The sequence below is a fragment of the Apteryx mantelli genome, chromosome 16, assembly GCF_036417845.1.
Source record: "Apteryx mantelli isolate bAptMan1 chromosome 16, bAptMan1.hap1, whole genome shotgun sequence".
Classification (NCBI taxonomy): Eukaryota; Metazoa; Chordata; class Aves; order Apterygiformes; family Apterygidae; genus Apteryx; species Apteryx mantelli.
Window position 1 is genome coordinate 21,900,024 of NC_089993.1, and position 12,407 is coordinate 21,912,430.

At 49.0% G+C, this 12,407-nt stretch overlaps 1 long non-coding RNA gene across 2 annotated transcripts in view; it reads right to left on the reverse strand.

The window, feature by feature from the left end:
* Positions 1–12,407, reverse strand: part of LOC136993517 (uncharacterized) — a 149,181-nt gene that overhangs the window by 39,146 nt on the left and 97,628 nt on the right. The gene's annotated exons all lie outside the window — the stretch shown is intronic.

A 12,407-nucleotide genomic window follows, 5' to 3' on the forward strand; every position in this document is an offset into this window, starting at 1 on the left:
TAAAACTGGACTGAAATATTCCCCACAGTTAGAATTTATGGTGGGTAATTGGTGTTCTTGTGATAAATAGGAGTGGATATATATTTATGAACAACAAATATTAATGAAGAAATAATATGGGAGCCCAACTTCAGGCTGTGCAGCTTGCTATTACTCTATGGTATTCTCCAAGGAACCCTGACATTAAGCAAACACAAAGGCAAGAACGACAGTGTTTGACTGAAAAATCCAGGGGAAAGGGAGCATGGTCCTGAGGCACAGAGGCCTGTTCCAGAAACCGCAGATGCAGTGAAGGACTCTGCTTGCCGTCTGTACAGGCACGCTTGCCTCTGATGTGAACTCTGGTCCCTGGGCTATGTAGCAGATACAGCTCGTATCTGAGTCGCAGTTTGCAAACACTCCAGCGCTATCGATTGTTATCATGGGTGAGTCGTTAATTTGCATGTGTTCCCAAATGATTAAAAACCTGGAGGTAGAGCCTACAGTAACTGCTCCTCCTCCTCTGTACAACAGCAGGGAGAGATTTATCTCCAGGTGATGATCTTGATTACTGCTTAGGCACAACACAAGCAGGAGCTGCATGTTGATTTCTCTTCATTTTTCACACAGCAGGAGCAGTTTTTAATGCCTATTGCCTTCTGCACCAGAATCTTGAATTAAAGCATGAGCCAGATAGAGAAAACCCCACAGAACACCATTAACCAGCACACAAGTCTGCACCTGAGCACGGTTTTGCCCTAGGCCAGCGAGGGGTCGTGCCTGAGCCCAAGCTGGGCAGGAAGGCAGGAGAAAACCTGGCTGGTGTTTGCAGCAAGCTGGGCACCTCTGATATGCTTGCTGGAGCTGAGCAGAGCGAGCCACCCCATTTCCCAGGGCCCACAGAAGGTACCAACACTCATGGCAAAGCAGGCAGAAACCAGGCTCTGACACAGCCACAGGGGACCAGCTGCAGGGAGTTACTTCTGCTGCACAAGCAGCGGGACCAGTCGGGACATCCTGAGCCCAGCAATTCCCCTCCCCACTGCTCTACCAGCCCTCCAGGAGGGACTGGCACTCTCCACCATGTCTGAGAGCACAGAAGAGCCACATCGTCTATAAAAGCCACAGCAGCCAAACAAAACATTTCAGCATTAAATAAAAGAGACATTTCTATTCTGCAATAGAAACTGTGATCTTCGAAAACAATTTGCATAAACAGACAATTGGCTATAAACAATTTCAACATTAACCAGTATTTACATATAGAACAACTCATTCAAAATACAATTAGAGACCTTGATGGACTGGAAAACGTCAAAACATTTAAAAGGCTTCAAAACATGTGTTTGATTTACATCTCCTTGGTCAGATGTAAAAGCAGTTTGTTTACATTTTCTCTGCCAGAGATGGAGCACATGGAGATTCTGCTCCCTGTCCAACATCCTGGCTTATCAGCATCAGCACTTGCAGGGATCAATTTACTGGTTATTTCTCCACACAGGGAATCATCTGTGTTTTCTCTAAGAACAAGTTTAAAATTAGAAGATTAAGGCTTAGATTCCCAGACTTTCCTCACAGCTCTCCCTGCTCACTCAATACCCTTATATGAGCTTGCAGGCCCTGTATTTTCCACACTGCACAGAAAATACAGTCTAGGAAGATGTCACTCCTTTAGAAACACCAAACTATTCCAGCATAAGGCAAGACCTGGATCTCACACTGAGCTGCCTGGAAACAAGCACCCCAGGTCAGCAGCTGCTTTTGCCAATTTGGCCTATAACTTCTCCCTGTCCAGAGAAGGCATCTGACTCCCTAATATTCATTGAAATAAAAATTGAAACCCACTCCCAAGTCCCCTTCTCACTAGTTCCCTCCTCCTTTCCACCAAATAGCTGATTACTCAAAGCAGAGTAGTTCCAGGAACAGAAGAAAGCACATCTCACCCCAAATAGGCCGCTACTGTAGTTTGGGTATTCACATGTGAGGCGAGACATACATGTTCAAATTCCCTCAGAGGGAACAGAAAATTCAGCCAGGCCCCCCACACCTGGGAAGATGCTCTCTCAGAACTACTGCATAAGAAAGAAACCTTGCCTGCATTGCCCATATCTGCACGACAGGGTTTGCGCAGCTCTGTGGGCTAGGGCGAGTGCAAGAGGCCGCTCCAGAACAGGCTCATGGCCTGAGCCTCTCTGCAGAGCCTGCAAAACCCCTCCAACACTCTCGGGCCAGTAGCGACCAGGGAAGGGCAAAATGGGAAATATCACACAGCAGATCTTTGCAAAACACAAGAGCTGAGTTACGTGTCAGGAACCAGACTGCATGCTTCTGTTTTATTCAGTATCACACTATCAAAACTTGTCTGCCTAGGACCAGAACACAAAGCAACCCAGTAGAAAATGTCCTAATCCTTAGGAGCTAAGGATCCCTGGAAATCTCACCAAAAACTTGGTATTGTTACCCTAAGGTTCTCTGCCTCCGATTGCACACTGAGGTTATCTGATAGTCAGGAGAGTCTTGGAGTTTGAGTTGCTTCCCCAAATCACACCAACCCAACAAGGCTCACTTACTGCTGAAATAATAAGCCCAAGTGCTTGCCCTGTCTCTCTGTTTCCAGAACATTTTGAAGGCTGCTCAGAGCTATATTTCTTCTCTTCAAGGTCAGACTCCTTAAGGGCTACAGGCTGAACAATTCCACAGATATCCTAAAAATACAGAGCTTTATTTATAAATTGCCTAATATATTTTAAAGGGCAGGCACTTCACCTTTTACTTTTTATTGCCACTTATCTTCCATCTCTGCCACTGTGTTTATTCTGTGCTATGTAAAGGCACATATCCACAGCCTTCTCTTTCTCTAAGGCCAAAAGAGTAGAACGACAGGAGCTCAGTCGAGTGCAGTTCTTGTAATTTATCAGAGCGCTCACCGAGGGTATCAGGATGCTTTCTGAAATACCACTGAACATATAAAGCAAAGCAAAAACCCATAAACAATCATTGACCATGGAGATTGAAGAAGGTAAAGTCTGAGAGCTACAGTCATGAAAATCATGAAATTAGCCTTGGAACGTGGCACACTAAGCAACTCCCGAAGGCAATGTGTTTTGCTGCTGGCAGAGCACCACCCTCAGCACTGAGCGCCCTGTTCAGCTTACAGGGAGGTGATTGTCCCGTAACGCTCTTACGCTTTCCTGTAGGCGACAGCAACAACCAAAGCTCTGCACCTGCGCGCTGGGACAAACACTTGCCTTCCTGATCCGCATTCACGCACAGTCACACGATGCATTTTAAGAAGCCCCCCCATAGCTTTGCTTGGGAGGGAGAGAAACATTTACACATGGCACAGAAGTGCTGGGATGCAGCTGACTGGATAGAGCTAAGGAAAGGAGTGGCACAGACAGGCCCGTGTGGACGCCATCCCTCCTCCTCTCCCCATTACTCCTGCCTGAATGCTGCTCCTGGAAACATGCCTCTTCCCACAGCCTCCAGCAGGCTCCCAGCTGCACTGCGCTTGCCCCACAGCACCAGCACTCGGCTCCACAGCTGGCATGGGGCAAGCTTCAGGAGGAAGCACTCATTTACTCCACCAAGTTCATCAGCACTTTATTAACTGGGCTCGCAGATGGTTCTCATCCCTCCTAAGTCTGAGGCCAAACATGCACTAGCTCCTGGCAGTGCCTCCCAGCAGTAATTCCTCAGCCTGGGTCCTCCTTCCCAGGCCATGGTAGAGCCCTTTGTTAGGGCTGCTGCCGCTACTGCCCAACAAGTCACAAGCTGCGATTTATTACAGTGCAACATATGGATGCTCTCTTTTTCCATTTGTCTGCATTAAATAATTATTTAAGCTTTATTAGGTATTTATCAAGTAAACTGTCAGCATCTGAAGTTTCCTTATTGTAGCTGGAGATTTAGAGCAGCAATTTGTATGCATCCTGGCCTTTGCATGGAAAGGGCTCTCTGCAGATTGGAATTATGATATGAACATAATGTTTTATGAGATACTAGAACTTAAGTTAAAAATTTTGGGAGCAGGGAGAAAGAAGGCAAAGTTTGTCAGGTTCCTTGGCGTAGCCAGAGGTACTCAGCTGTGTTTCTGCTAGAAACTCTGGGGCAGCAGCTGATGTTCAGGATAGTGACAGACAAACTGGTGAAACTGCTACCCCTCTAGGCTCATGATACTGAAAGTGACACCACACTGCTCCTCTGCTCCCCCAAAGGAGGAGGGTAGTGCCCTTAGGGGAGGGCAGACCCTGTTTCAGGGCTGGGGTAAGTATCTCCACACTGACCGCAGCCCCCCCATCTCCCATTCCTCCTGGGATTTCAGAGCCCTCCAGGAAGAGGCCGCACTAGCGAATTCAGAGCTGTGAGCCAAGCACCTACCCCCAAGGATCCTGCCCCATCAGCGGGGCAGGAGGAAGGGTGCTGGGCACAAAACCCCCCCAGGACAGGGCTGCCTCCTGCCCCATGCACAGATAACACACACCTGCCCTGGAGAATTAGGGCTCATTGCCCCATTTGTCACCCTGATTTTCCTAAACTAGGAGATTCCAACACTCTTGTTTTGAGGGCCAAAATGGAGAGAGAGGCTCTGTGCAGACTGACAGCAATTCCTGGCCTCCTAAGCACATTCCCCAAAGTCCCAGAAAGCCTGATATAGTGACCCAGGCCAGGAACAGCAATGCAACAGCTCCTCTCCCTACCTCCAGGCTTGGCACTCATCTCTCCCACGCAGCTCTGACAGTTTCACAGAAAGAGCCTCTCCATGCTGGAATCTGCATCTTTGGATTTCAAAGATGTCTCACACTGCTCCTTTCCCTCCCTCTCTCTCCTCTCTGATGAGCTGTAGGTGCCTTCCTCCATGGTATCCTCTACGTCTCATCTGAGCTGGATATCCACATGGGGAAACTGAGGAGCTGTTGCTCACAAAGATGTCAGCTCTCAGCAAGCCGCACATTTGAGGGCCTTTGCTGCTCTCTGCATGAGCAGCAACTCCAACCACACTCCAGCCATCACCATAACTACAGCCCAAGTCAACCTCTTATAGTAGGTCTCTCATCAGATTAACTTAAAAGGTTTCAATTCAGCTGACTGCATCTGATTTGCCTTGAACCAGTTAGGCAGCTGTGGCAGAGCCACAGCTCTTGCCCTAGCAGCCCCCTCTCCCCTGCCCCAGGTGGCTGCCTTGGCAATTGCACATCAGCTGAAGAGGATCGTGATGCAAGCAAGGCAAGCCCCAGGAGATGGCACAGTGTCCCTTTCCATCCTTAGCTGAAGCTTTGCTCTGTGTGGAAGGAGCTGGGGAGCTCTGGGCCGGGCCTCAGCCTGCTAATGGGCCTGGCAGGGCTGTGAAGAAGCCAGCTATCCTAGAGAAATCGGCAGCAGGTGGCTGTTCTCGGAAGCAGGGGAGCTGCCGAGCCCCAGCCCCTCCCTGCACTGGCCAGCGGGGCACTGCAATGCCACCAGCATCCAGCACCTCACTGGCAGGTGAGAGGCAGTGCTGCTCTGCCTGCCTTCTCTGCTGTCAGGAAGGGGCATTTTATTCAGCACGCAGTCCTCTCTCAAACCTTTGAATGACACCAGACTCGCATTCGTGAGCCAAGACTCCAGCTACAGACCATCCAAGCCAGACCAGCCCCTCTGGCCCGAAGCAGTGCCTCCGCCAGGGCTATCGCAGCCAGGACATCTGACCAAAGCAGGGACCTGCCTTCTTCAGGCAGAGCCCTTCACCGACCAGTCCCTAGGGACAGGTCCAGCCAGGCTCACAGAGTCTGAGCAGCGCATGCGGCAAACCAAGGGAACGAACTATGCCATTTCATCCAGAACACGTGCTGTGGCCAGAGCCGGGTCTGGGAGGAGACACGGAAGGAGGGAAATGGTATTTCCAGCAGAGGCAGCCATAAGAGGCACTACTACCTTCTTCCTCGCTCGCCCCCTCATCCCCAGCCCACCCAGTCCTGGGAAGTTGTGCTGGGCAACAGTGAAATAAGGGAAGGTTTGTGTGCCTAAGTATAACATCTACAAGAGCCATGTATTATTCCACCAACAGCTTCAACCTGTGAAAAAAAACAGAAACAACTACAAAGATTGAGAGGAAAAGTTATTTCTGACACACAGCATGCAGCAGAAACAAAGCACAGACACCATCGCTCAGTAAGTTCATACTGGGTCTGAATCATGAAACGATTAGTGCACAGATGGAGACCTGTCCTGTTTTCAGTTCCTGCAAGAATGTACATAAACCATGTTTTTCTTTATAGATTCTTAACACTTAACCTACTCAATGCTTTTTATTTGCATTGATCACATTTTATAGTATGATTAAGTTTGCATGAAAGAGAACCAATTAGTTTTGTTTTACACTTATCGAATGCACTTTATGGTCAGACAAATTAACTTTCAACAGTTAGTTTGATTTATCCAGCAGCATAAAGCTTGACAATCTGTACTCTCAGATAATCAGTTTTAAAAGAATTATCCTTTTCATTACTTTTCCTGTTTGGGAGAAACCATTAAACCTGGAGGGAGGTGTGAAGAAGCAAACTGTCAGCAGACTGGCCCTGTCCTGAGATTTCAAAATCAAAACATGTCTGTCTGCCTCCTGACAAAGCCTTTGCTGACAGGCACAAGGATGCTCTGGCACAGTGGCTTTGTCTTGGCAGCCCAGATGAGGAGCAAGTGCTGGTTTGTTTTAGAAACATTGCTTTCTCCACCTTCAGGGAATTGTATGCAGGTGAAGGACATAACAGCAGACTGGGTGTCTAAACAGCTGCCCTAGGAGCAGCTGGAAATGCTGTGCTAAGAGGGGCACTACCCAGAGAAAATTGCCAACAGGAGAGTTAGCCAAAGAGCTTTAGGAGAGCAGTCTAGAGATCCCATCCAGACCCGCCAAGGACGAAGGTCGTGCTGACAGACACCCCTTCCTCCCTGCCCTGGCCAACTGCGGTCTGGCCTGAAGATGGGATCTGCACCCACTGCTGCAGCAGGCGCTGTGCCACCAGCTCGGTGCCCCAGGCCTCCACCTGGCAGAACTGCAGAGCTGGGCTCACAACCCTGCTACGAACAGGCAGCCAGAATCAGAGGGGATGCAGGCAGCCCTTTCCCAGCCCACCTCTGCTGCAGCCAGCAGAGTCTATGCCACAGGCCTGATTCAGCCCAAGCCCTCCAAGGATGGATATGAGGCCCTGCTAGTAGGCACTCCGAGGGGAGCTGCAGGGCTGGAGAGGGCTGGGAGTATCTGGCTGGGGAGATGCTTAGCTTAGAAATCTGCCCTGTCAAAGAAAAACAATCTCCAGCTATTAATGACCTGAGCTCTGACCGTGTGGGCAGTCGGCTACAATAGCCTGGACACTGACAGACCTGGATGTCTGGGACAGGCACCTAGCACAACCCCAGTGCCATAGTAAGAACACTTTCTGCATCTGCCTCCAGACCTCACGGGGAGTCCTTCTTCCTCTTGTGATCCCCATGTTAGGGAAGGGCTCCTACAGGGGCTAGGGGGAAGGCAAGGAAAGACATGGCTGAGAGAGCAGCAGGAAGAGGAATCAGTGGCCACAGACTGTGAAAACTTCTCCCAGGGAAGGGGTGGAAGTGCTGTTGCTTGGATCAGGAACACTAGAACAGATGGCCCTCATCAGAATTGTGTGTAATTGGGGAAATCCTTGTTGTGCCCAGAGCACATCTGAAAGACCATCACTTTCTTCTGTTGCTATTTCATTATAGATATGCCTGTCAGGACTGGGCACGGGGCATGGCTGATGACTGCCCTTAGGAAGCAGTCTGCTCCAAGGCTATCCCTTCTCTCTCTGCTATTTGCACAGGGCAAACAGCTCAGAATAAATCATTGCCGGTGCTAGTAATGAGTTCCTCCAGGCTGGAATAGACTGCTGCAGACTCAGCACACAGAGATGGGTTTCCCTGTGTGTCTGGTCTTCCTCTCGTGTGAGCGCTGATTAGGCTGGGCTCAGCAGCCCACTTCTGTCTGGGCAGGACCCATCAGCAGAGAGGTTTCTTACTGGCAGAGTGATGCTGCCATTGACACAATGACAAATGGGCCAAGGTAGCCATGTGGTACCTGGGGAGCTCTGAATCTCAGCCTCATTCATATTCAGCAGCTACAAGTAAAAATAATTTGTTCCCAGTTAATAAATGAGATTTAGTTAATAAATTGGCTCATGTGAGCAGGCTGCCAGTTTTCTCATGCAATGCAATAAATGAAGAAGTTAAAGCTTATTATTTCTTAAGAAGGAGCTGTTTTCATACAGGACTAGATGCTGGAGAGATGTTGCTATCTTTCAGCTGAGTTCGATGATCATTAATTTCAAGGACCCACATGTAACGGTCAGGATGTTTCCCAAATTTGCTGAACGGGCAAGAAGAAACCCCTTTCTGGCAGTTCTGCTGCCCATCAGCTCCTCCCTGCTAACTCAGCATCCTCAGCCAAACAGACACAGAGAAGTCCTTTCACTGATGCAAGCACCGCAGATGGCAGGGACAGAAGGACTCTGACCCCAGCTGGCTCCTAACAAACTGGGAGATTTTCCCACAAGCTGCAGCAGCTGGAGAGTATTGAGGAGGCCAAGAAACCCATCGCCAGGGAGAGAAGAAACAGAAAAATGCTGGTCAAGGATGATCCCCCAGCAAGGTTAAAGGCACTACCCCAGACACTGCCTCTGAGAGAGCAACAGGTCCTGAGTAGTAGAAAGGAGCAATAGAGATGATCCGGGACCCAAAACCTGGCCTAATTCCACTCAAGACCCTGTGCTTGCTGTTTCCTAGGAAAGTGGCTCTCTGAACAACCAGAGCTAGGCAATAAAAAACACTAGGTAAAGGACTCAGGTAGAAATTGGACCTGAGCTCAGCTCAGGGAGTATGGAGACAGGGCTTGCCATGGTAGACCTCACTCCTGCAAGGACATGAGCAGCAGGGAGGTTCCCCCTCAGTCCAGGCAGAGGGAAAGAAGCTCAAAAAACAGGCTACTGACAGGAGCACACCAGGACACAGATGGGGAGATGCAAATTGAGCTCAGGCCTGAGAAACAATTTTCTGTTCCAAAATGTAACTAATCAGTTACATCCTGTGAAGTGGGATCGATATTTTTATAAACAAGATGTTCGTACCTCAAGCAGGAATTGTTGCAGTTGTTGCTTAATCTTTCACCTTCTAATCCAATGTAAATGATGGTCCTGGGTAGCTCTGCTCTTCCCTGCCTGCCAGCTCAGCCTGAGCTCCTTAGCAGCGCTCATCACACAGGGAGCAAGCTGCTGCTGGGCACGGAAGGAATCCCATAATATTGCTCAGGTGATTCCAAACACAAGGGCTGTTTCTTGCCCTTGTGCACAATAAAGCTTCTGTAATCAACTATCCTCCTGCCCCAGTGAAGAAAGCCATTCAGCTGGAATTTTGTTGGTCCTGCTAAAAATCAGCCCACTGAAAGCCTGAAAAAACTTGTCCTCTCTATCACATCTTCTAGAAGAGATGAAGGCATGCACCCCTGAATTTCTCATCTCATCCTATGGCACCTCATCTTAAGAGTAAAAGGGGTAGCTGAGCACCCTCTGTCCCAAATGGCAAACATCTGTGGCAGGCATGCAATGTCACCCATTTCCCAGGATGCTCCAGAGGACAAATGGGTCTGTTCCCACAATAATCCTTCTCTGGCTTTCCACTGTCTGGGTCAGTAACTCAGTGTCTTGTCCCTCCTCATACACGAGAGAAGGGAGTAAAAGAGCAGAAAAGAGTAGCCTGTACCAGCTTTCCCTCCATCCCCACCAGGGACATCTGCCTGTCACGCACAGACCAGTCCCCAGCTCTGCTTGCAGCCTGTCAGAGAGAAAGGGAAGGCAAGTCACGGACAGCATGTCCAGCCGCGTGTGCCCTAGCCATCGCCTTTGAACAGGCACCGCTCCAAGAGCGGGTCTCTGCATCCCACTCAGTCCCTGTGCCCATGGGGCTCCGACGCAGCAGCGCAGCGAACGGGGCACTCAGGTCTGCCAGAGAAGCCTGCCTCTGGGCCCTCCTGGCTGCTCACAGCGGCTTGTGCTGGCTGCAAACTCCATTTCGCTCTTGCCTGGCAGGACGAGTCTGTGTCAAGCACCTTTACAAGCACTGGCCATGCCATGCACTTGTCCCGCCAGGACCCACACCTGTGGCCACGGCAAAGCCTTCGAGACACCCTGGCAACCGTTGCGACCCCGAGCCACGCTGGGGAGCAGCCAGGAGCACTGCTGGTCAGCATGCCCTGCACACATCTGCCAAGGCCCCCCAGCTCAGAACCACACGAGCAGCTTTGAGGCAACCCCACGTATCAGGCAAGACCTTGGAGCACATGCAACCACGCTGTCAGGCACCAGTGCCTGAAACAAGTGGAGGCACACAGCCCACAGACAGCAAGACCCTGCATCCCAGCAGGATGGCTATTGCTGGGCCAGACCGTGTCAGACACCTGACAGGGGCACACACTGCGTGTTCACACATTGGTGTGCCCCAGCCGTGCTGCAGGCCAGGAGCTACAGGTTTTTCCCCAGCAGCCAGGAGTATCAACCCTGTTGCCTCTGGGACTTTGGCTTGGTTCACCACACATACTCTGGGCACAACTGCTTGCCAGGGCCATGAGGATTATAAATCTAAACTCTAAAAAAAAGTCTCTGTCTCATGCTGGGCTTACTTGCCCCTTAAAAGTAATTCTGTGTTTCCGGAGTTAGTGTTTCCCCAGAGCAAACAAAATGCCTTTTGTGAAACAGTTTTGCCTGGACATCACACTCACACCTAAACAAACTTACAAGAGGATAAAAACTATGCTATTCTATCAAAACATAGGCTAAATGCAGAATGCATTTTTTTGTTTATTGAACAAGTTTACAAACATCCAGCCAGCCCCAGGCTCTGTAACTCACATGCTGCAAGTACTGCACTTGAAATCTTTCCAGACAGCCTTGACAGTGGAGCCCAGTCAAGTTACCCTGTACAGTATCTACAGACCCACTTGGGTTGCAGGTCTAGTAGACAGGAAAGAATCCTACCTCATAGGGTAGGATTCAAGACCTTTCTAGGCAAAAAGAGATCTGGAAATCCAGGGAGCAAAGCCATCGCCCGGCTTCTGCTAGGTTCCCCATTCCTTTGCCCTTTTACTCACAGCCTCCTACCAACTCTAGTTCCTTGCTAAATCCACACAGATAGATATCAACACAGTCCAGCATTTGGTAGCAAACATAAAACTGATTCTTCTCTTCATGATAGAAAAAAAAAAATCCCTGTCTGGTACTTATGAAGGTCCTGTGGTCATCTGTCCTGCAAATATAGTGTGTGTGTTTTGATCCTGTAACATAAAATCTGAAAGTAACATTTCTTACCAGAAACAACCCTGTTCTCTAAAATACAGAGCCTAAATATGATATAGACAGCATATCAGCAGCAGACATATGAGATGGGGGAACAGAATTTGGGGGACAGCGTCCAACAAAGAAAACAATCCCAGCACACCTCTGATGTAGATGCTAACTTTGCAGGGTCCTCAGAGCACACAGTTGCTCCTCCCCCTTTGCAAGGATCCTCTTGAGAAGCTTCACATGTTTGAACTATACAATTGCCATTTGGCCAAGCCATGAAGTATTATGGAAGTCAAAGCCTGCACTGGGAGTAGCATGCCATCTGCTCAGGCTTGAAAGACAGGAAGCAACTATCAAAACTACAGTCTAATCATAATCAGCTGGCTGGCAGCTAACAAGCATGCACACTGTCTGGTGAAGAGCTAAGATGCTTATCAGCTGAGCTTCTCACAAGAAAGGAATGAGGTATCTGATGGGGGAGAGGAAGCTACAACAAGAGCAGGTGGCAGAACCAAGGCTAATTACAGAGATGAGGCATGCGGTCCAGCGAAAACTAGGGAGAATCTACATGAGGTTCCTCTAGTTGCACCTATATACCTATGGTTAAATTCATATCAGCTATTAAAGGATATGGAAAACATGTAGGCCAGGAAACATCCAAGTATGTTTGCATGAATGAAACCAAAGCTGACAATAGAGATGGGAACCTGAGAATTAATATGTGGACCATGAAGCACAGCAATTAAAATATGCACTGGATAGAAAACCACAATCTACTGGAAAGTATGTAAGATGTGAATAAGGACAGTGACAGCTCCTGGTCACTGAAGTTGGGTTCCTGGTCAGCTTCACTCCATGAGGTATATCGCAGTAACTACTAGTAATGCTTTGCTGCTTGCTATTCACTGTTGAGCTCAGTAAGCAAGCGACAAATTTATTATGGAATTAAATCTTTGCTCAGAGATAACTGATCTGGGGTCAATCCTCTGGTATGTCTTCAGTATCTGTATCAGTAATGGCTGGTGAGTAAACAGATGCTCCAGGGATAACAAGGCTCTGGAAGAAGATAAACATGGCTAATGAATTTGAACCCAAGAAGATGCC